This window comes from Bos javanicus, chromosome 20, assembly GCF_032452875.1.
Source record: "Bos javanicus breed banteng chromosome 20, ARS-OSU_banteng_1.0, whole genome shotgun sequence".
NCBI classification, from domain to species: domain Eukaryota; kingdom Metazoa; phylum Chordata; class Mammalia; order Artiodactyla; family Bovidae; genus Bos; species Bos javanicus.
The window spans coordinates 65,270,545-65,292,981 of record NC_083887.1 but is presented as its reverse complement, the minus strand read 5'-3'; the positions used below and the strand labels follow the sequence as shown (position 1 = coordinate 65,292,981).

The following is a 22,437-nucleotide window of genomic DNA, read 5'->3' as shown; positions in this document are numbered from 1 at the left end:
AACAAACCCCGATGCTGTCAGATACGTCTTTCCGTTATAAGGCTCGCTTACATGGTTATTCAGGGAAGTAATATTTGGCCGCATTGAATCTTCAGAAAGAATAAACAGCAAAACTCTGCCATTTCCTGTCCTTCCAGACCCATATGCCTCTCCCCAAAAGTTTCTAGTACAATTTTGGCTGAGATGTCTGTATGAATATGTGTTGTTTAAATCTCATTGTCATAGAAAGGATCAACATCTTTCCAGTAGGGAGCGTACACACGGATTGTGTGTGTGTGTGTGTGTATGTGTTATGAATGATACAGTTTTATGTCAGAGATAAAATACAAGTGTGAAATCACCCAGCCATTAGGTTGATCCCGATCTGCTGAAGAACATGCATTTAAACCAGCCTGTATTGAAATGCTTGGCTCATGAATACAATTGTGATAACAATTTGCAGGATAATGAATCTTTAAAACAGCGTTAGATTTTGACATTGATGAATACAGCACTTAACATAATTACTGTTTCAGATCTCTCCTGGTGAATTTTATTATCAAGTTGAGAAAAAAGTGTTTAGAGGGAATATTTAGGAGTAGGTGTTCTGAAGGGTGGGTCAGCACAAATGTCAACAACAGATTCTACTCTTTAAAAGGGGCAGAGAGGAGCTCAAAACTTGGGCTCTGAAGAAGTAACACTTTCAGATGAGTGAGCTTTTTGAAAAGCTGTGAGCAGGATTTTGAACACTTCCTGAAAAACAGGGGGATCCTTTCATTAAAGAGCAATGGACTTCATCAGCTGATATATGTGAACATCGAATGGGTCAACCTCTATACCAGAGAGAACTGAGAGATCTCTCAGAGGTGCTGATGAATAATGAAAACTACTTTTAAGCTTGCTTTTAAATGAAGTTTGCTTTTTATATGTGTTCATGAAAGATGTTCCCATCATTTCCCATGGTCTTCTGTGTCTAAAGAAGAAATGGCTAATACAACACTCCAGCCGAGAAGAGATCTGGAAAAGTTACTTTTCGGAGAAAGTTCTGTCCTTTCTCACTGGTCAGCTTTTCTTCATCAGATGCCCCGTGAATAGAGAGATGAGAAATTTTTTAAATTAATAGTTTATTTTAATTGGACACTAATTACCTTACAATATTGTGGTGGTTTTTGCCGTACGTTGACATGAATCAGCCGTGGGTCCCCCATCCTGAACCCCCGTCCCACCTCCCTTCCCATCCCATCCCTCAGGGTCGTCCCAGTGCACCGGCCCTGAGCGCCCTGGAGAGATGAGAAATTTGAAAACCAAATGCTATCAGATATGTCCTCAGAGTTACTTATTTCCCTCCGAGGAGGAGAAAACAAAATCTGTCTCTGTTGGTGCCTGTCAGCTGGTCCCACCCAGGATCTCTGACTTGTTTTTCTCTCTCCCCAGTTTTAGGCGGACACTGTTCTACCCACCAAGCACACATGCCTGTTTGTCACAGGCGCGGAGGCCTCTGTTCTCCATATTTGTGTTGTTCAGCTTTCAGCTCTGCACACGTTTTCAGTCGCTCTCTCTGATCGATGGCTCTCAATGCACTCATTCTGCCTCCCTCTTTCCTTGGGTTATAAACTCATTTGCATTCATACCACGGACTCAGAATGAAACCGGACCCCATTTTTTCCCAGACCACACTTTGTCATCCTGTTTCTGTCAGTGCCTCTCCCCATCTCAGCCTCAGCCCACGTTTAAATCCCCCTCTCTGCTTTATCCTTTGCCTCTCCCATAAAGCCAGCTGTGTTTCTGCCATGTCGTTTATATTTGCAGTTCCCACCGCCACCTCCTGAGTTCGTGTTGCTGCTGCGCCCTGCCCTCATCAGATTCATGCCATGTTAATCCTTGAAAGGCATGGTTAGTATCAGGGCAAAGCTGAGCCCATAAACACAACCACCTGGTTAATAATGCAGTGCCCTTGAGCAGCTGTTCTTCGAGCTGTTTGTGAGATGCGGTAACAGCGAACTGTGAGTGTGGCTGTGGTTCCTCATCCTTTGAGTTTGTGGCTGTGGTTTCGAATCCTTTGACACCCCTTGATACCCGCCTGACTTGGGGAAAGTTGTGTAACCTTTCTGGTCTTTGGTTTCCTCATCTGTACAGTGGGTGTGTGTGTTAGTCCATCCAGGTTGCTCTAACAAGACACCATGAGTGGAGTGGCTTGTAAACAGCAGAAGAGATTTGTTGCTTGTAGTCCTGGCAGCGAAAGTCCAGGTTTTGGGAGCCAGCATGATCAAATTCTGGTGCAGACCCAACTCAGGTTGCAGACAGCTGACTTCTCCTTGTTTCTTCACGTGGATGAAGAGAGCTCTCTGGAGGCTCTTCTATAAGGACTCACTGCTCATCCCAGCAGTGAGAACTCTGCCTTCATGACCTAATCACCCCCCAGTGCAGGCCACTTCCTCATGTGGAGGCTAGGATTTCGATATATGAATACCAGGGGGACAGATTTCAATATATGAATACCAGGGGGACGGATTTCCGCATATGAATACCAGGGGGACACAAACAGTCAGACACAATAATGGAATAATGACTTTACCTACCTCTGTAGAATTTTGGTCATATGATACATTTTTATTATCACTGAGCAAGGGCATGTTCTCAGTAAATGTGTGTGTGTGCGTGTGTGTATGTATGTATACTCCCTATCCCCCGTTTATACAAATACATATATATTTACTATCAGATTGGTACAAAAGTAGTTGCGGTTTGGGACTGTGAATTTTAAATCATTACAACTAGGCTCAAACACACCTCTATTAATCAGAATAGGAACCATTACAGTCTACATGTTTTTGCCAATGAGAAATAAATTTGCTTATTCTTGTAGCATAGAAATCCATGCTTAGGGATTTGAGGAACTCTTGGAAAGCATTTTCTGCATCCTGCTGGTTGTGGAAGAGTTTTCCCTGCAAAAAGTTCTCGAGATGCTTGAAGAAGGGGTGGTAGGTTGGCGAGAGGTCAGGTGAATACAGAGGATGAGGCAAAACTCCGTAGCCCAATTCGTCCAATGTTTCAGCATTGGTTGTGTGAAGTATGGTCAGGAGTTATTGTGGAGAAGAGTTGAGACCTTTCTGTTGACCAATGCTGGCTTCAGGCATCGCAGTTTTCCTTGCATCTCATCGATCTGCTGAGCATACTTCTCCGATGTAATTGTTTAGCCAGGATTTAGGAAGCTATAGTGGATCAGATAGACAGCAGACCATCAAACAGGGACCGTGAACTTGTTTTGTTGCAAGTTTAACTTGGTGAAGTACTTTGAAGCTTTTTCTCAGTCCAGCCACTGAGCTGGTTATTGCTGGTTGTCCTATAAAATCCATTTCTTGTCGCATAGTCCGATCAAGAAACAGTTCGTTGTTGTTCCATTCAATAAGAGAAGATGACACTTCAAAATATCAATGTTTTTATTTTCAGTCAGCTCATGAGGCACCCACTCCTTGAGCTTTTTCACCTTTCCAATATGCTTCAAATACCATCTTTATACTGAAAAAAATAAGGAAATTATAAAATACATGAGTTATGGGCCTAATTCTTTGTTTATTCAGTGACAGGCATCTAGATATTCATGTTGGACTCATTTCTGTGCTGCTAACATGTCGGTATTAAGGAGAAGGAGAGAAATTCTAAAAGCTTCTGTAAAGAAGAAAAAAGACTAGGATAATTGCTGTGGGACAAGTCAGATTTGCATGACTTATAATCAACACCAGATGTTAAAAAACAGTAGAGCAGAATCTTAAAAATACCTCAGAAAAGTATTTTGCAGTTCAGTTTGTACACCAAGTCAAACTGCCATTCATAAATGTACACTGATTTTCAGGCACACATAACTCAGAAAATGCAACCCCCATATAGGTATAACGACACGGAGATTTGAATATTTTCACAGTGAAACAAAGAAAAATAAATTCAAACAAAAGAGAGGATAAGAGAAACTTCATGAGCCAAGAAACTGGTGAAACTTGAGAACTCTAAGTAATAAGACTAAATAATTACAGTTGCCTAGTATAAAAATAGCACTATTAATTAAAACAGCAAGAAGAACAAAATTCTAACATTTTAAAATTCAGATGATGTCAGCTGAGGAGTTACGGGGTTGAGGTTGTCTTATCTAGAAAAACTGATTTCTTTTAGAAAGTAACATTTAAAAATGAGAAATGGCATACCCCATTGCTTTCAGTCATTCTGAATATTTTTAATTTCCAACAGAATTAAAGGGGGAATTAGATTTTTTTATTCATTAAAGCAGATCATGTATTAAGTCTGAAAAACTCTTTAAGTGGTAATTCGAAATTCATTGCAAATGAAAAGATCATTGCTTATATAAGGATCAGCCACCCTGAATTATGCAGTTTTGTATGCTCAGTCTTTAATATCTTTCTTCCATCCACAAGCCATAAAATCTCAGTTTAAAAAAGGACCAGGTAAATAGCACTTATTACATTTAAGCTGTGAAAGTCAGAATCCCCTGAAGCATGTTATTCATTTCAGCATTATTGGTACCTGCATTTATATCTTTCATCTAAGGGAAGTGAGTTCTTTGTAAATGTCATAAATACCACATTCCATAGAATTGTCTCATACTGTCGTGCGATAGCCATACATACGTCGGGCAGGGAATTATTGAGTTTATAGCAAGAGCTTATGTAGATGGGCAGTTTCACTCAACTTCCTGAACACAGTAGGCTTCATTTGGGAATGATGTGGTCTCTTGCGAGCATTTTCCTTGACCTCCAGGCATCCCGGGGACATTCCCCACCCTCTCCCCACTGACGCATTCAGCCTGGAGCTTTCGTCCTGGAAAAAGTTGCTATAGGAAAGTCGGGTGCCCTCAGGAAAGGGTGAGGGCCTCTGTTCGAGCCAGAATCCCTCACTGAGCAAACCCTTCTGTCCCTCTCTGGACCATATGAGTGCACCTTTCGGCTCTTCCATTAGAGCTCTGCCTGGTAATAGGATCGACTCTGGAGTGATTTTTGTTTGATTTGGTTGGTTGGTCCTTAATCTCCCTGCACCTGGATTTCCTGACCTGTATAATATGAGTTAGAGAAGGGAATGGCAACCCACTCCAGTATTCTTGCCTGCAGAATCCCATGGGCAGAGGAGCCCGGCAGGCTACAGTCCATGGGGTTGCAGAGAACCGGACACGACTGAGCAGCTAAGCACACAATATGAGCAGTGGTAGTATCAGACCCACGGGGCTGTTCTAGGGGTGAGATGTGTCCATCGGGGACCTGCAGCATCACTGACTGACGACGAACACGCAGCGCGCCTGGGCCCGCAGTCACCAGGTAGAGATTTGTAGACTGTCAGCCTCTCAGGCTTCTCGTGCCTAGGAGTCGTGAACCAGTGCTTTCGCCCAGGGATTCATCTATTGTGTGAACACCGGGAAGTACCCCTGAACGTTATGGGGAAAATACTCTCTTTGTTCAAACTTCCAGGATCTAAAAATGGGGCTGGGAATCATCCACACCCCACGTTGCAGAATTTGAAAAAAAGTGAAAGTGTTAGTCATTCAGTCGTGTCCGAATGTTTGCAGCCCCGTGGGTTGTCCTTGGAATTCTCCAGGCAAGAATACTGGAGTGCATAGCCATTCCCTTCTCCAGGGGATCAAACCCAGGTCTCCTGCATTGCAGGCAGATTCTTTACCATCTGAGCCACCAGGGAAGTCACAAGCCATGTTGCAGCCTTCAGTGAGGATTTACTAAATACAGGATGAGAGAGTTTCCACGTGGTCCCTTGGAAGGACCAGAGGACTGATTCTAGGACCTCAGACGGATACCAAAACCCACTGATGCTGGGTCCCACACTTGACCCTCCGTGTCCACGGTTCCATGTGTGTGGGTTCAACCATCCAGATTGTGTAGTGCTTTAGTATTTAATGAAAAAAAATATCGTCATAAGGGGACCTGCCCTGTGCAAATTCAGGTTGTTTTCTTCCTCTTTTCCTCACCGTCTGTCTATGAATGCACATAGCAGTGTGCAGACTCGGAAAGGTTACATTTAAATCCTCCAGACCTTCAGAACTTATTATATTTTCCCCGCTTAAAGAAGAGCACTGAGATTTCAGCTGTGTTTCCTATAAGCTGTAAACTTCCCTGTCCATATTTGCACACACGTGTGCACAGGCACACACACACTCCTCACTTTGCTTCTCTGTCCCTGAGCAAGCAGGTTCAGAAATAATAAACACACAACCTCTAGAGTAATGGCCACCACAAAGAGAGCCCTGTATTAGACACACACACGGTCTTATTTTCTGTATTTTTCTCATGTTGGCTCTTCCTGGAGGCTGCCCCCTGGAAGGCAACTCTTGGAGAGAGACAAGGACCTTTCACACATGAACTAACCAATCCAGGAAGCGCACCCAGCCACCTCCACTCTCTGGCTCTCTCTCTCCAGCCCAAGGTCCTTCTGCCCTAATCACTGCAAGGCCAGGTCCCAGACAGCTAGCCGCATCTGCAGAGCCCACTGAGCTTATTCAGACCAGCCAGTCCGAAGCCTCCTTGCCGTTCGAAACCACGACTAAAACATACCCACGTTTTCTTCCTCACTCCCTCTGCCCCGATTGACCCCGTGGCCCTCTGTGACATGCCACGCCCCCGTCCCAGGGCATCTTCTTCTTTATTACAGTCATTCCTGCATAGCCCTGTCTTCCCGTCTCTGATTAAGACAAATGCAGGTAGGTCATGAATCAGATATCAAGTAATGAATGAAGTCACTCTGGTCACCTTAAAACCAGGGACAGAGGGACTTCCCTGGCGGTCCAGTGGTTAAGACTTCACCTTCCACTGCAGGGAGTGCGGGTTCGATCCCTGGTTGGGGAGCGAAGATCCCACATGCTTCATGGCCCCCCCAAAATACATAAAACAGAAGTAATATTGTAACAAATTCAATAAGGACTTTAAAAAAATGGTCCGCATCAATAAAAAGTCAGGGTTAGTAATGCTGGAAAACAGTGGTTTGCAGCACTAACTATGCAAGTGGAAAAATAAGGAACACAAGTGTACCTCCAGAAACACAAATCCTGAAGGTTTTTCTCAGTTGTGAGGTCACTGAGTCTGAGCACCTCCTGACCATCCTTTCTACGTTCCCACACCTCATACACATTCCAGTGTTGCTGCCATGGCTCTGAATGAAATGACAATTCGAGAGCGTGTGAAGGTTCTTTCTTGAAAAGATTTCCTTTCTTATGAGCCTCATGGAATAATGATCAATTTAAAAAAGCAAATGGGATAGAAGGAAGAGATGTTTTCCCACATTCTCATAAAATGGGTGGTTCTGAGAACTCCTCGCTGGGCACAGCTGTCATCCTTCTCTTGTTTGTGGGATAGGTGCCCAGGGAGTATTGTTTGCATAGAAAGATGCTGATGGGGAGATCGCTGATGGCTCCTCCCTCAGTGGTTAGTGAACCGTTCCTTAGCGGTTTGGCAGAGGATGCCTGCAGAGGTCTGCAGACAGCACCTGGGGCCCCGCCCGGCAGCTTCTTCTTCTTTCTGGACCTTGTAAATGCCGAACTGACCAGCAGCTGTCTCCAGCGCAGGGCCCAGGAGTCCTGATTTGAAACTCAGCATCAACGCCTTCTTCTTTAAAGCCGTGTGTTGGCAAGAATATAGCGGGACTGATATACAAAAGTGCAATTTGTTTAATGGTTGCCTCTTCTAGTAAATAAATTACGTGTCCATTAATAACTATCCTCCCACATCCACACCTGAGAAGTCATTTCACCCTGCTGAGGTTTCCAGAAGATTTACAAACATTTATCACGGACATAAAAACTGATCAATAGAACTATAAAAGGTAAAAGTTTTAAATCATGTTCTGATTATAGCCATGGGCCCTTCCATTACCTTTTCCATTAAGCAGTGACATGTATAAAAATATTGAGCCATTTACATTACGAGAGAGAGGGGGCAGAAAACAGAGAGGAGAGAATGCTGAGAAAGACTGATTAAAATGGCTCTTTGTCTTGCTGAAGGAAAATCCAGCTTTCCAGTGTTAACCATTAAAAAAAAAAAAATGTCCTGAATCATTTTTAAAGTGTGGACACATAATAAACATTATGGCAATGACATAGACAAAGATTTGTTTTATGGAGAAGACTCTTAAGAGTCCCTTGGACTGTAAGGAGGTCCAACCAGTCCCTCCTAAAGGAGATCAGTCCTGGGTGTTCATTGGCAGGACTGATGCTGAAGCTGAAACTCCAATACTTTGGCCACTTGATGGGAAGAGCTGACTCATTGGAAAAGACCCTGATGCTGGGAAAGATTGAGGGCAGGAGGAGAAGGGGACGACAGAGGATGAGATGGTTGGGTGGCATCACCAACTCAATGGACATGGGTTTGAGTAAACTCCGGGAGTTGGTGATGGACAGGGAAGCCTGGCTTGCTGTGGTTCATGGGGTTGTGAAGAGTCAGACACCACTGAGCGACTGAACTGAACTGAACTGAAGGTAGGAAAAGTTCTGGATGCTATTAAAAAGTTACCATTACCTTTTCTGTGTAATTGTTACCACTGTTGATGACAACAGGAAATACTTATAGGCTGTTGTTGTCATTTTTAGTCATTAGGTCCTGTCTGACTCTTGTGACCCCCATGGAGTGTAGCCCGCCAGGCTCCTCTGTCCGTGAGATTTCCAGGGCAAGAATACTGGAGTGGGTTGCTGGGTTGCCATTTCCTTCAGGCTGCAAATGTTATCTGTCCTTTACCCTTCCTCTTATCAGATGGAGCCCACTGTCCCTCCAAGACCTCAGAGGGGTTGTGTGTCTGATTCTCAGTGTCTGAAGTGAAGGTGGCTCTTTGACACTGACTTTCTTTTGTCAGTCTTTGGGACTTCCCTGGTGGCTCAGATGGTAAAGAACCTGCCCGCGATGCAGAAGACCTGGGTTCGATCCTGGGCCATGAAAAGCCCCTGGAAAAGGGAATGGCTACCCACTCCAGTGTTCTTGCCTGAAGAATTCTGTGGGCAGAGGAGCCTGGCGGGCTACAGTCCATTTATTTTGTTAAATGTGCACATATTAAATCAGGAGGGCAAGGCTTGGGCTCTTTATGGCTGTCTTGGAATGACTGCTTCCCTTCATTTCTTGGGAAAGCTTTCTCCCTCTGTGACTTGCCTGGGCTATGACATGCTAACTTTCACTGTTATATAAGTTCTGCTGTCAAGTTTGTGGTAATGAAATATTATTCAGAGGGAAAGTATAAATGTAAAAATAATAAAAGAGGAGGAAAGGCAATGAGATTTTGGAGTGGAGAGGAAGTGTAACTTCCATGATTCTGTTTTTTTCCATGTTATGTTGTGTTGGAACTGATAACGTTTCAACTCGCTTGACTCCGCTAGGGTTGTGGGTGTAGACACGGGAGGGCTTGGATTCCAGTGCGACGTCCTAGTGCTCTGTTAACAGATGTGTGGGCTTGTTGTTTTTTGGGCACTGAGTCCAATTGCTAAGAATTTGGATTTCAGAATATTTCCTTCTCTTTTCCTTTCCTTTTCCCATGACGACTCCCATACCCTCCCCTGGAGTGTGGACAGTGGATCCAGCCTGGGTTTGGGTTTGGCTCATTTGCGAGATGTCAGGCAAAGCACTCTCTTTACTCAAACTTCCAAGATGTAACAACGGGGCTGGTAACCATCCCCACCCCATGACTCAGCATTTAATGAGGATTAATGGCTCAGATGGTAAAGAATCTGCCTGCAAAGCAGGAGGCCCAGGTTTGATCCCTGGGTCGGAAAGATCCCCTGGAGAAGGGAGTGGCTGCCCGCTCCAGTATTCTTACCTGGAGAATCCCATGGACGGAGGAGCCTGGTGGACTACAGTCCACAGGGTCGCAAAGAGTCGGACACGACTGAGTGACCAATGCATGCAAATGCATACAAGATGAAGAGATGACTCTTTTCTTAGCACCTGTAGCTCCAAACATATCAGGTAGTCTCTTATTCTTCACATCGTCTATATTTACCTTGTTATTTAGAAGACTGGAGATGCAGTCAGTCATTTGTGCATACTGATTCAAGCAAAAGTTACCTGAGATAACCGTCTGCAGTTGAGACCGTTTATTTTCATAGGTGCACTGGATGGCCCAGAGGGATGGTATGGGGAGGGAGGAGGGTTCGGGATGGGGAACACATGTATACCTGTGGTGGATTCATTTTGATATTTGGCAAAACTAATACAATTATGTAAAGTTTAAAAATAAAATAAAATTAGAAAAGAAAAAAAATAAAAGTGTGGAACACACACACAAAAAAATAAATAAAATAAAATCATATCATGTGCTTGATACTAGTGATCTCGAGAAGCATGAGATTTCAAAAATTTCAAATTTTTTGCTGTTCTTCAGGATGAACAAATCTTGGCTCCTGGGAGATGAGCCAGTCTGGGCGGGGGCGGTGAGGGGGGTGCAAATGAGGAGTAGAGTTTAGAAATCCAAGAGGCGTTGAGAAGGGAATTGAAGCTGTAGTCTAGAGTCCAGGGCTGTGGGCTGGGCTGGAGACATATTTACATTGAGAGGAGCCAGCAGATCGATAGTATTTCAAGTTCTAAGATTGGACAGAGCCACCAAGGGACCCTGACAGCCAGAGACCCAGGAGAAAAGATGTCAGCAAAGGGCACTCAAAGAGCTAAATCCTGCAGCAGGCGGGGAGCTAGGCCAGGGTGCTGCTCAGAAAGCCAAGTAAATAGTTTCAGGAGGATGGCAAACACTCAGCTGTGTCCGTTAAGGACAGCGGTTCCAGTAGGTTCTATCAGGGCAGTGGGGGAGAAAGCCTCCTAGCTGCAGGTCCAGCAGAGAGAGGGGGGAAGCATTAGACAGAGGGTGCAGAGTCCACTCTGTGGCAAAACATGATCACCCGAATACTGACATCACTCGTCTGCGTGAGTAACCTATGAAGTCCTGAAATACTAAAAAGTGAGGCCAAACTTTGAGACAGGAAAATGTTCACTTAGGAAATCAATATGTATAAATGAGCCTTGCTTCCTAGCCATTGTGTCTTTCTGAAATCTGTGCTTGGGAGATACTGCATAAATGTTTCCATCGAGTTTTCGATGCACTTCTAGATGCTTGTCAAACTGTGGTGCTAGAGAAGACTCCTGAGAGTCCCTTGGACAGCAAGGAAATCAAACCAGTCAATTCAGGAAATCAACCCTGAATATTCATTGGAAGGACTGATGCTGAAGCTGAAGCTCCAGTCCTTCGGCCACCTGATGTGAAGAGCTGACTCATCGGAAAAGACCCTGATGCTGGGAAAGATTGAAGGCAGGAGGAGAAGGGGACAACAGAGGATGATGGTTGGCAGGCATCACCGACTCAATGGGCATGAGTTTGAGCAAGCTCCGGGAGTTGGTGATGGCGTGCTGCAGTCCATGGGGTTGGAAAGAGTCAGCAACAAGTCAGAGACTCAACTACAACAACTAGATCCCCGCTAGGCTTAAGGTGTTAAGACATCTAGAGACATGTGGGGGGCTTCGGGGATTGACAACCCCCTCTGCAAGAAAGCTCCTTGGCTTCAACGTGATTCAGAGTTCCTGTTTCAGGGCTGGAAACCCATGATCCCACTGTAGCTGCAAGCTGATTGTGTCAGGGAGGAATTCTACTTGCTTGGCTTTTTTCTGGGCTGTGTTTCTTTGTTGCTGTTTAGAAAATATTTCTTCATTCATTCATTTCTGTGTCTGAGTCAGGTCCTAGCTGTGGGCTGTGGGCTCTGCATTGCGTCATGTAGGATCTTTCGTTGGGACACACAGATTCTCTGGTTGTGGTGCCTGGGCTTTATTGCTTTGTGGTATGTGGGATCCTGATTCTCCAGCCAGGGATCAAACCTGTGTCCCCTGCATTGCAAAGTGGCTTCCCAACCTCCGGACCACCAGGGAAATCCTCTTTGTCGCTTGCATTGTTGTTTCTGAATGTTTTCAGGACCAATTAAGGGAACTGTAAGAAAGCTCACATTTTAGTTCTCAGACTTAACGACATCCTTTTTATAACCTTGTTTATTATGGCTTAGGAGCTGTGGGAAAACCAAGCAAAGCCCCCGCCCACCCGTGTCTGATCACCATGTGGGAGACGCCCCCAGAGCTGTGCTGGCTGGGTGCAGACGCGTCCCTGTTGCCCAGGAGCTGTGACTCAGAAAAGAAGAATGTTTGTGATGTTAGCACAGAAGGCAGTTAGGACAGCTCTGACCCATAGAACGCTATCCACAGAAGTGAGCTACTGTTTTTTTGAAACACTGGCTTACATGCTTTGCATTGATTCTATATCACTTCTGTGCTTTAAAGGTTGTTTAAGCATGTTTAAAACAAGATTGACCAATGGATTCAGAGTAATTAGTACTCTGAGAGAACCAATTGGGGAATGCAGATTCATTCACTAGATAATATTGAGCAGAAAGACCATAAATGGTTACCAATTTTTAAAATAATTTTATTTATCTATTTATGGCTGTGCTGGGTCTTCATTGCTGAAGGGATTTTCTCTAGTTATGGTGTGTGGGCTTCTCACTGCAGTGGCTTCCCTTGTTGCAGAACGTGGGTTCTAGGCGCGTGGGTTTCGGTGGTTTTCGTTCCCAGGCTCTAAAGCACAGGCTCTATCGTTGTGGTGCCCGGGCTTAATTGCTCAGTGGCATGTGGGATCTTCCTGACCCAGGGATCGAACCCCTATCTCCCGCACTGGTAGGCAGATTCTTCACCACTGAGCCGTCAGGGAAGCCCTGGTTACTAATATTTTTTGTCTCTCACATCCAAATAAGCCTAGGGTTTGCCAGGTAGCCCCATGGTCAGACATCCTTTCTCATTCTCTCACCCTGCCAGGAGGCCAGGATACTGACCTCTGGGTGGCTGTGTTTTGCCACTTCAGGACAGAAGCAAGAAGGCCAGAGATGGGATGCAGGTCAGTGTGCTTAGGTGGGTGTAAGACAGGCATCCTTGAGAAGGAGGAACAGCATTTGCTGGGTTCAGTGGAGTAGGGGTGAAGAAGAGCCCCTGGGCATACAGTCTTCTATGATAAGCCCGTCCAATGCCGAAGAGGTGATATTAACAATCACCGTGAGTGAAGGGGCATGGGAAATGCCAGCCCACGATGGGACTGGGTGGCGTGAGTGGTGGGTTGTTAAGTATCAGTGAGGCTCATTAAGTTCCGTCTCCCTCATCATGGGTGCTTTGCTGCAGGTGCGTATTTAAGGGTCAAGTCTTCTGGAAGAACGGGAGGAGCTGTGTGCTGTGAGGAAGTCTCCCTCGGATACAGGGAGCAAAGGGGATTGAGCAGAGTCCCTGTGTCACAGGAAGCTGATGGGGGTCCTCCAACCCCTGGCCAGTGCGATCCGGCTCCCTGTGCCTTCCGCCTCGGTCCGTGCTGGCCCCTGTGTCCCCCACACCTGCACACACATGGACACACTGAGTGTGTCCAACAGAAGGAGCCACACAAGGAACCTGAGCGTCCTTGTCCTTCAGCGCCCCAACCTACAGGTTTGAGGACTAGGTGCGTTTTTGATTTTTAACCCGCAAGCAAAGTTTTCAGCAGAGCTGTTCTCTTTTATTCTTTCCTCCCAAGGGTTTGACTAGTGTGGAGGGTTAAGGACCCAAGTTCTTGAATCAAAGCCCAATCAGGGCCCACCCCGTGCCTCTGAAGTCACCCCTCCCCTCGGATCCCCTGGCTGGGTTCACAGCATGCTGGACCATGATCCAGACCTTTGCTTTACTCTCTACTGAAACTCAGGTGCCAGAATTTCCAACACATAATTTTCTTGCGAGGTCATAAGACCCGGCAAGGAGGGCAGCCATGGACGCGGTGAACTGTCCGGCTGTCCAGCCAGATAGAAGGAACCACACAAGGGACCTGAGCGTCCTTGTCCTTCAGCGCCCTGACCTCCAGGTTCAAGGAGTGCCCTGTGTTCTTCAGATTTTTCTCACTATGGAGAATTATGGTCAAATGCACCGATTGGAGACTGCTCGGAACGGAAGGAGGTGGAGGATATCACCCCCTCTCCAGAACACAAGCTCCGATTTCCATAGGCCACCGCTCTCGGTCCCCACAGCTTTCTCACGAACACATATTAATATATTCCCATAACCCCACTTCTCGAGACTTCTTTCTTTCACTCTTGGACTCTGCAGTTCTTTGATACGTTCACTGCATCCTTTGTGGCAAGTTTCTGTTTTCCCTTCTCGTTAGTGAAGCAATCTGTATTCACCACAGCACTTCTGTTGAGAACACAAAGCTAAGCAAACAGAAGCATTAGTTTTTATTAATCCTGAATTTATGAGTCAGACTTCTTCAGAGGAACAGAACTAAGAGAATGTGTGTATATACAGAAAGAGGTGTGCTTTAAGAGACTGGCTTTACACAGTTACAGGGGCTGGCAAGTCCCGAATCTACAGAGTAGGAGGCGGTGGGCACCAGAGAGCAGCTGGTGCAGCTCACGCCCAAGGGCCATCTGTGGCAGGACTCCGTCTGCTTGGGGAGGCCAGGCTTCTGTTCTAATCAAGCCTTCAACTGACTGGATGAGGCTCTTTGCCAACAAAGGTCCGTCTAGTCAAAGCTATGGTGTTTCCAGTAGTCGTGCACAAATATGAGAGTTGAACCATAAAGAAGGCTGGGTGCCGAAGAACTGATGCTTTCAAACTATGGTGCTGGAGAAGACTCTTCAGAGTCCCTTGGACTGCAAGGAGATCCAACCAGTCCATCCTAAAGGAAATCAGTCCTGAATATACATTGGAAGGATGGATGCTGAAGCTGAAGCTTCAATGCCTTGGCCACCTATTTGGAAAAGACCCTGATGCTGGGAAAGATTGAAGGCAGGAGGAGAAGGGGGTGACAGAGGATGAGATGGTTGGATGGCATCACCAACTCAATGGACATGAGTTTGCTCAAACTCACATCTGGAACCAACTCCGGAGGGTAATGAAGGACAAGGAGGCCTGGAGAACTGCAGTCCATGGCGTCTCGAAGAATCGGCATGACTGACTGAACAATGACAGTGCTCTGAAAGGTTACTCTGCTTACTCAAAGCTCACAAATTTAAATATAAGTCTGACCCCAAACACTCTCACAGAAGCATCCAGAATCACTTTTGACCACATATCTGGGCACTGTGGCTCAGCCCACTTGACCCATAAAAGCAGCTCATACGGAGCTTTCTCAGTGCTTTGTTAAATAACACTAAGATGTATTTCATGCAAAGAATCTTGGAAACCAGGTATTTCAACATGCCTATCACTTGGATTCTGAGATTTAAAGAGAAAACAAAAAATGCCATCAGCTTTAACTTTGTGAGGGTTCACATTTCAGTATAGATACAGTTTTTCTTATTTTGCAGCTGTTCATGCTATTCAATTCAGTGCCAGTCAAATACTGTGTAATTATTTAGCTTTCTCCAATGCAGTGTAATTTAAGATGAGATTTGGCATAAACCAAAGTGTCTTCTTTATGTGCAAGAGTGTGTGTGTGTGTGTGTGTGTGTGTTCTATTGAAGAACTTTATAATACCCAGGTTACTGTACCTTGTAAGGTATAGCCTTGCTTGCCACCAGATTTGTAATGGAGACTAAAGCAGTCTGGTAAATTGATACCAAAATCATTGTTGTTTCTCTGCAAACGTGCTGAAAACCTCTAGCAGTTGGTGTTGAAATCCACAGCTCTGTGGTTTCTAAGACTTATACTTGCCATCTCTAAAGATGGCATATATCCATGGCTTGTAACAGGACACTCGTGGGACCAGGACATTCAGTTACTAAGGATAAATGATGCCTCTGCCAAGAACCATCTCTTTGCAGAGTGGTGCAACTTACAGGAAAGTTTCATTCATCTAACGAGTTAACACACAAGTGAAACTTCCTAGGCGTATTTGGGAAAGTTGCCTTTATAGTTAGAATCGTGGCCCAGCTACACACAACTGTTCAGGCGCTCATGGAGAGCTTTCATGTACAAATTGCCATCTTTCTAAACAGATGTATGAAATTGATTGGCTATCATGGGAGGATCAGCCAGACTTAAGTAAACACAGTGATTAAGTATAGAACCAGGCGTATGATTGTGGACACTGAACTTTCACGTCTCTTGTCTTCACTTTGTGGTGGTTTAGTTGCTTGGTCGTGTCCAACTCCTTGTGACCCTATGGACTGTAGCCCACCAGGCTCCTCTGCTCGTGGGATTTTCCAGGCAAGAATACTGGAGTAGGTTGCCGTTTCTTCCTCCAGGGGGTCTTCCTGATTCAGAGATCAAACCTGCATCTCCTGCGTTGGCAGGCAGATTCTTTACCACTGAACCACCTAGGGAGGCCTATGCAGTGATTGGGGCTTGCAAATCCACAGTCTGTAGGGCAGTCCAACGAGGTGGAGATTGAAGTAAGAGTTGATATTTCAGTCTTGGATCTGATGGCTGGAAGCTCAGGCAGAATTTCTATCTTGCAGATAGGAGGCAGAATTCCTTCCTTGGTAAACTTGTTCTTAAGGCTTGAACGGATTGGATGAGGCCCACCCACATTATGAATTGTCATCTACTTAAAATCAGCCAATTGTGAATGTTAGTGATGTCCTAAAAATACTTTATAGCACTGTCTAGACTTGTTTGGTCATGCAACTGGTCACCATAGTCTTGCCAAATTGACACATAAAGTTAACCATCACAGCGTGGAAATGGGGAAAAGTGGCAGTGGGGAAAGGTGGGCAGGATCCTTCCAGATTCTCTTAGAGGCAGAATTCAGGGTCTCCAACACCAGGCATCATGAATCTCACTCAGCAGTTTCACACTGCATGGATGACTTTGCCCAGATGTGTCTTTCTTTCTGCTACTTTGGAGCCAATGAAGGGTTATGTGGGCAGGGAAGCATAGCTCTAAGTTAGAAGGCATTAAATTGGTTTTCACAGTACAGACTTAGGGTTAAAAAATACAAATCATGCACCTTGGTATGTATATTTGTCTATTCATAAGATATATATATTAATATTTTATGTACATTATAAAATAGGCTAGTATTAAGAATAAACAATGAAAATAATCTTTTATTAATTTTTAATAGTTTGAAAATACATTAGATCTTTTTAGTTAGTGTTTTTTAACATTTAGTATTTTTAGTAAGAGGGGCTTCCCCGGTGGCTCAGTGTAAAGAATTTGCCTGCAGTGCAGGAGACATGGGTTCAATCCCTGGGTCACGGAAGATACCCCGAGAAGGAAATGGCAACCCACTCCAGTATTCTTGCCTGGAGAATCCTCTGGATGGAGGAACCTGGTGGACGACAGTCCCTGGGGTTGCAAAGAGTCAGATATGATTGAATGACTAACGCTGATTCTTAGTAAGAGCTTTATGGTGGAATATGCTTCCCTGCTCAAGAGTTATTGGGCTAACACTTTGTGGTAGAATGCTTTTAAGTTCTGAACTAAGTTCAGTTAATTCTGACATTTGGTTTAATAATCAGATGATGAAACTGAGGAAAGACTCAAGAGATGGGTCTTTAAATGATGATACTCATTTTCTAATTCTCCCCACACTTATGAAAGAGTTTTGATGAAATTCAGCTGTAAAGTCTCCTTCTTCTCCTGATGTCAATTAGTTCTTGCAAATCAACCAGAAGGTATTGCATTTTTGTTTTTTACCAAATGGGTTCAAGATGTACTGAATCTTCATTTGGGAGATTTTTAATTGAATTTAAAAGTTCTATTTCTAAGGAATATAAATCACTATTATAAGAGTTTTTATTTTGTTTTTGGCAAGAACGTCACGTAAAGAGGTGATATTTCTAAGTGCCTTTCAAATGGTTTCTCCAGAGCTTGTGTTTTTGTAGAAAAAATTATTTCTCCCTCATGGTTAAAATGACTATCTTACTTTGAAAGAACATTAATTGTACAGTATGTGTGTGTGTGTGTGTGTGTTTAAAAATATTTCTGAGACAGAATAGTATTTATTAATAGAAGTTTTGTCATGACAGGAGAGAGCAACAAATTTGAGCTGCTGCAATTTTGGCAAAAAAAAAATAAAATATAAAAATAACACAACATTGTAAATCAAGTATATGTCAAAATTAAATTTAAAAAATACATATAATACCTATTTCAGTGTTATGACTGTACACAAGGAAAGCCCTGTGTGGTATGAAAGTCCATCATACTAGAAAGTGTTGTACAGATTTTACTCTCTATAGAATTAGACCCATGGAACATTCTAGAGCAGGTGTCATCACGTGCTGTGACACGCAGTGAGCTGACACCCCAGCGAGGTCCCAGCTCCAGTACTCTCCTTGGGAAGCCCTGTTTTTGTCCAGATGCACCTTCTCTTGTAGGCGCCACCCGGGTATCGTGTATCTGGCCGTCACCTGGAAAGGTGCCACTGCCAGTCAAGGTATGAATACCAAGCACCTGGCTGCATTTTCACTTTTAATTTTAAAAGAGGCACTGTGTAGAAGGTCCAGTGTGTTCTCCACACACTCCTTGAATCTGTCTTCTAGAACCTTCTTTCCAACCCAGGAATCACAAAGTATCCTCATGGTGAGGAGCAGAGTGCTCGTTATGTTTTTTTGGAAAATGATATTAGCCAATCATGTTAAGTAAGTGTTAGTCAAGGGAACAAGACTGGAAGCTTGTCAAGCTGAGAACGTCCCTCAGAATTTACCCTGGTCCTCAAGTCCACATGTGTAACACAAGTCACATCTCGGTGATGAAAGTGAAATGAGACTCGCTCGGTCGTGTCCGACTCTTTGCAACCTCGTGGACTATATTGTCTGTGGAATTCTCCAAGCCAAAATACTGGAGTGGGTAGCCACTCCCTTCTCCAGGAGATCTTTCCAACCCAGGGATTGAACCTAGGTCTCCTGCATTGCAGGTGGAATCTTTACCAGCTGAGCCATCAGGGAAGCCTTGCAGCACACCAGGCCTCCCTGTCCTTCACTTCTCCCAGAGCTTGCTCAGACTCATGTCCACTGAGTTGGTGATGCCATCCAACCTCTGTCACCCCCTTCTCCTTCTGCCTTCAAGCTTTCCTAGCATCACAGTCTTTTCCAATGAGTTGGCTCCTCACATCAGGTGGCCAAATTATTGAAGCTTCAACTTCAGCATCAGTCCTTCCAATGAATATTCAGGGTTGATTTCCTTTAGGATTGACTGGTTTGATCTCCTTGCTGTCCAAGGGAATATGAATAGTCTTCTCTAGCACCCTAGTTTGAAGACATCAATTCTTTGGCTCTGAGCCTCCTTTATGGTCCAAATCTCACATCCATACATGACTACTGGAAAAACCATAGCTTTGACTGTATGGACCTTTGTAGGCAAAGTGATTCTCTGGTTTTTAATATGCTGTCTAAGTTTGTCACAGCTTTCCTTTCAAGGAGCAAGTGTCTTTTAATTTCATGGCTGCAGTCCCCAATGCAGTGATCTTCAGTTTTCCTAGGGTTAAAAAAGGATAAAAGATGACAATTAAAGTGATACAAAAAAGCTTCATCTAACATTTCATGAAGCAGTCTCCATTCGGAGAACTGCAAAATGGTCAGAAGGGAGAAAGCTTTTGTAGGATAAGAATTAGAAAGAGAAAAATGGAAAATATCTGATTGGTAGGGAGATCACATGGCCAGCCTTGTTTGGGGTGAGAAGGAACACAGAAGTAAGTATAGAGTCCAGAGATGGCTTGGATCTTGGGAATTGGCTGGCTGGATACACTGCATTTCTGGCCAAGCGAGGCTTTGCTGCTGCTGCTGCTGCTAAGTCGCTTCAGTCGTGTCCAACTCTGTGCGACCCCATAGATGGCAGCCCACCAGGTTCTCCCGTCCCTGGGGTTCTCCAGGCAAGAACACTGGAGTGGGTTGCCATTTCCTTCTCTAATGCATGAAAGTGAAAAGTGCAAGTTAAGTCACTCAGTCGTATCCAATTCTTCAAGACCCCATGAACTGCAGCGCACCAGGCTCCTCCACCCATGGGATTTTCCAGGCAAGAGTACTGGAGTGGGGTGCCATCACCTTCTCCGAAGCAGAGCCTTTACAGGGGCACACAAGTCATCTAAGTTTGAATTTGCTGACATGGCGCACCAGGCAGGAACGCTCCATCTTTGGCCAAGATATTTATTTCAAAACTAACTTCTATAGTCTGTCCACAGCCTCCTCCATCTTCAGAGCCGCAGGGTACCACATGCCATCTTCCTGGCTCTCCCTCTGTGTCCGTCTTCACCTTTTCTCTGTCTGTGATCTCTGTCTCCCTCTTATGAGAATCCCTATGATTTTATTGGGCCCAAGTGGATAATGGAGGATTATTTTCTCATCCCATATCCTTAACTTAAGCACACCTGCAAAGTCCCTTTTGCCTAATAAGGTGACCTCTCCACAGTGTTTGGGATGCGGATGTGGACATCTTAGGTCATCATTCAGTGGAATATATATAACCTCATCACTTTTGTGAATATCCATCACTCTAGTGGTAATATAAAAGTTGCTGTTCCACCTTTTACAATAGCTAGGACATGGAAGCAACCTAGATGTCCATTGACAGATGAATGGATAAGGAAATTGTGGTACATATACACAATGGAATATTACTCAGCTATAAAATAGAACCCATTTGAGTCAGTTCTAATGAGGCAGATGAACCTAGAACCTATTATACAGAGAGAAGAAAATTGGAAAGAAAAAGACAAATATCATATATTAACACATTTATATGGAATCTGGAAAGATGTTACGGTTGAGAACAAACTTGGGTCACAGTGGGAGAGGGGGAGGGTGGGATGACTTGAGAGAATAGCATTGAAACATATACATCACCATATGTAAAATAGATAGCCAATGGGAACTGGGTATATGATGCAGGGATCCCAAAGCCGGGGCTCTGCGATAACCTAGAGGGGTGGAATGGGGAGCGAGGTGGGAGGGAGGTTTAAGAGGGAGGGGACATACGTATACCTTTGGCTGATTCATGTTCCTATACGGCAGAAGCCATCACAATATTGTAAAGTAATTATCTTCCAATTAGAAATAAAATTTAAAAATTTTTTTCAAGTTGCGGGTCTCTCTAACCCATGTGTATACCACAAAGAAAAAGCAAAGATGGCAGATTTTAGGAAGACAACGATGGGGTCAAAAGGGTAATAGAACTCCTTAGCTTGGCATGTAATCATTTCCCAATCAAGCAAATGTTCCAAATGTAGCATCAATTAGTATTCTGGAAAGCAAGAGGCAAACATGTTTCTCCCATTCCAAGGGCAGAGCAGAAACACAGCTGAGACGCCTTCATCCAGCTGTGGCAAGTGTAGAGACAGCTGCCGCCCTCCCCTGGGCTGAGCTGCTGCCAGAAGAAGAAGCCTGGTCTCTTCTCTCCACCCTCGCAGTCCATAGACTCCTGTGCCCAGTGACCGGCTGGTAGCCCTGCCCCACAGCTCTAGCACTTTCTGTGCTACTTTTAATTTCTAGTGCAGGGGCCATGGTGGTTTTACCAGCATGCCACAGGATTTGGAACACAATTTTTCATTAGATCTAGGAAAGCTTTGTGCAGAAGGCTATTCCCTTCTCCCCTAAAGCTACTGGGGTCAGAACTTCTTCCCTAGCCCCCATTTACCTGGATGGCATCACTCACTGATGCCCTGCTGCTGCTGCTGCTAAGTCGCTTCAGTCGTGTCTGACTCTGTGTGACCCCAGAGATGGCAGCCCACCAGGCTCCCCCGTCCCTGGGATTCTCCAGGCAAGAACACTGGAGTGGTTTGCCATTTCCTTCTCCAACTGATGCCCTAATAGATGCTATTTCCTGGGCCTCCGTTCTGAGTCAGGAACCTCCAGGGAGACAAGATTTTTAAAGGTTTCTTAAGAAGAGGACAAGAGCTCAGAAAGTTCTGAGTACTCTTGCCATACTCAGAAGCGTGTGCAGAAAGGTAGGAAGAGAAAGGAAATCAGAAGGGTGATGAGAGCTTGCCCAAACCTGCATCTGGTTGAAGAGCGCTGGGAGGTCTTCGTCTCTACGTGGACCTCGCGTCTTTAGGTCAGCAGTGAAATTCAGGGCAGCACGTTCCCATAGTCAGTGTGACTTAGCAAAAGATAAGCAAGCATTCTTTAATGTATTAGAGTATTAAACTGGGTTAAGTGGATGTTAGAGGCCTAACTGAGTAATCCAGAAGAGTTAGAGTCCGTGTGTATGTCAATCGGTTCATCTCTTCGTTTTGTATCACTGGCAGAGTTCATACTACTGCTATAGACCTGCATTACATAGCTCCAGCGGCAGAGTATGGATATAACTTCTACATGAATACATTTGTTGTTGTTGTTTTAATGAATTTACTTATTTTAATTGGAGGAAAATTACCGTACAATATAGTGGTGATTTTTGCCATACATCAACATGAATCTGGAGCCTGTTACACAGATTGGTGGTGTTGTTTAGTTGCTCAGTCGTGTCCGACTCTTTGTGGCCCCGTGGACTGTAGCCCACGAGGCTCCTCTGTCCATGGGATTCTCCAAGCAAGAATACTGGAGTGGGTTGC

General features: G+C 44.7%; 1 protein-coding gene across 1 annotated transcript in view; it reads left to right on the top strand.

Annotated features, from left to right (window-relative positions):
* The window catches only part of ADCY2 (adenylate cyclase 2), a 456,832-nt gene that overhangs the window by 249,586 nt on the left and 184,809 nt on the right, over positions 1–22,437 (top strand). The gene's annotated exons all lie outside the window — the stretch shown is intronic.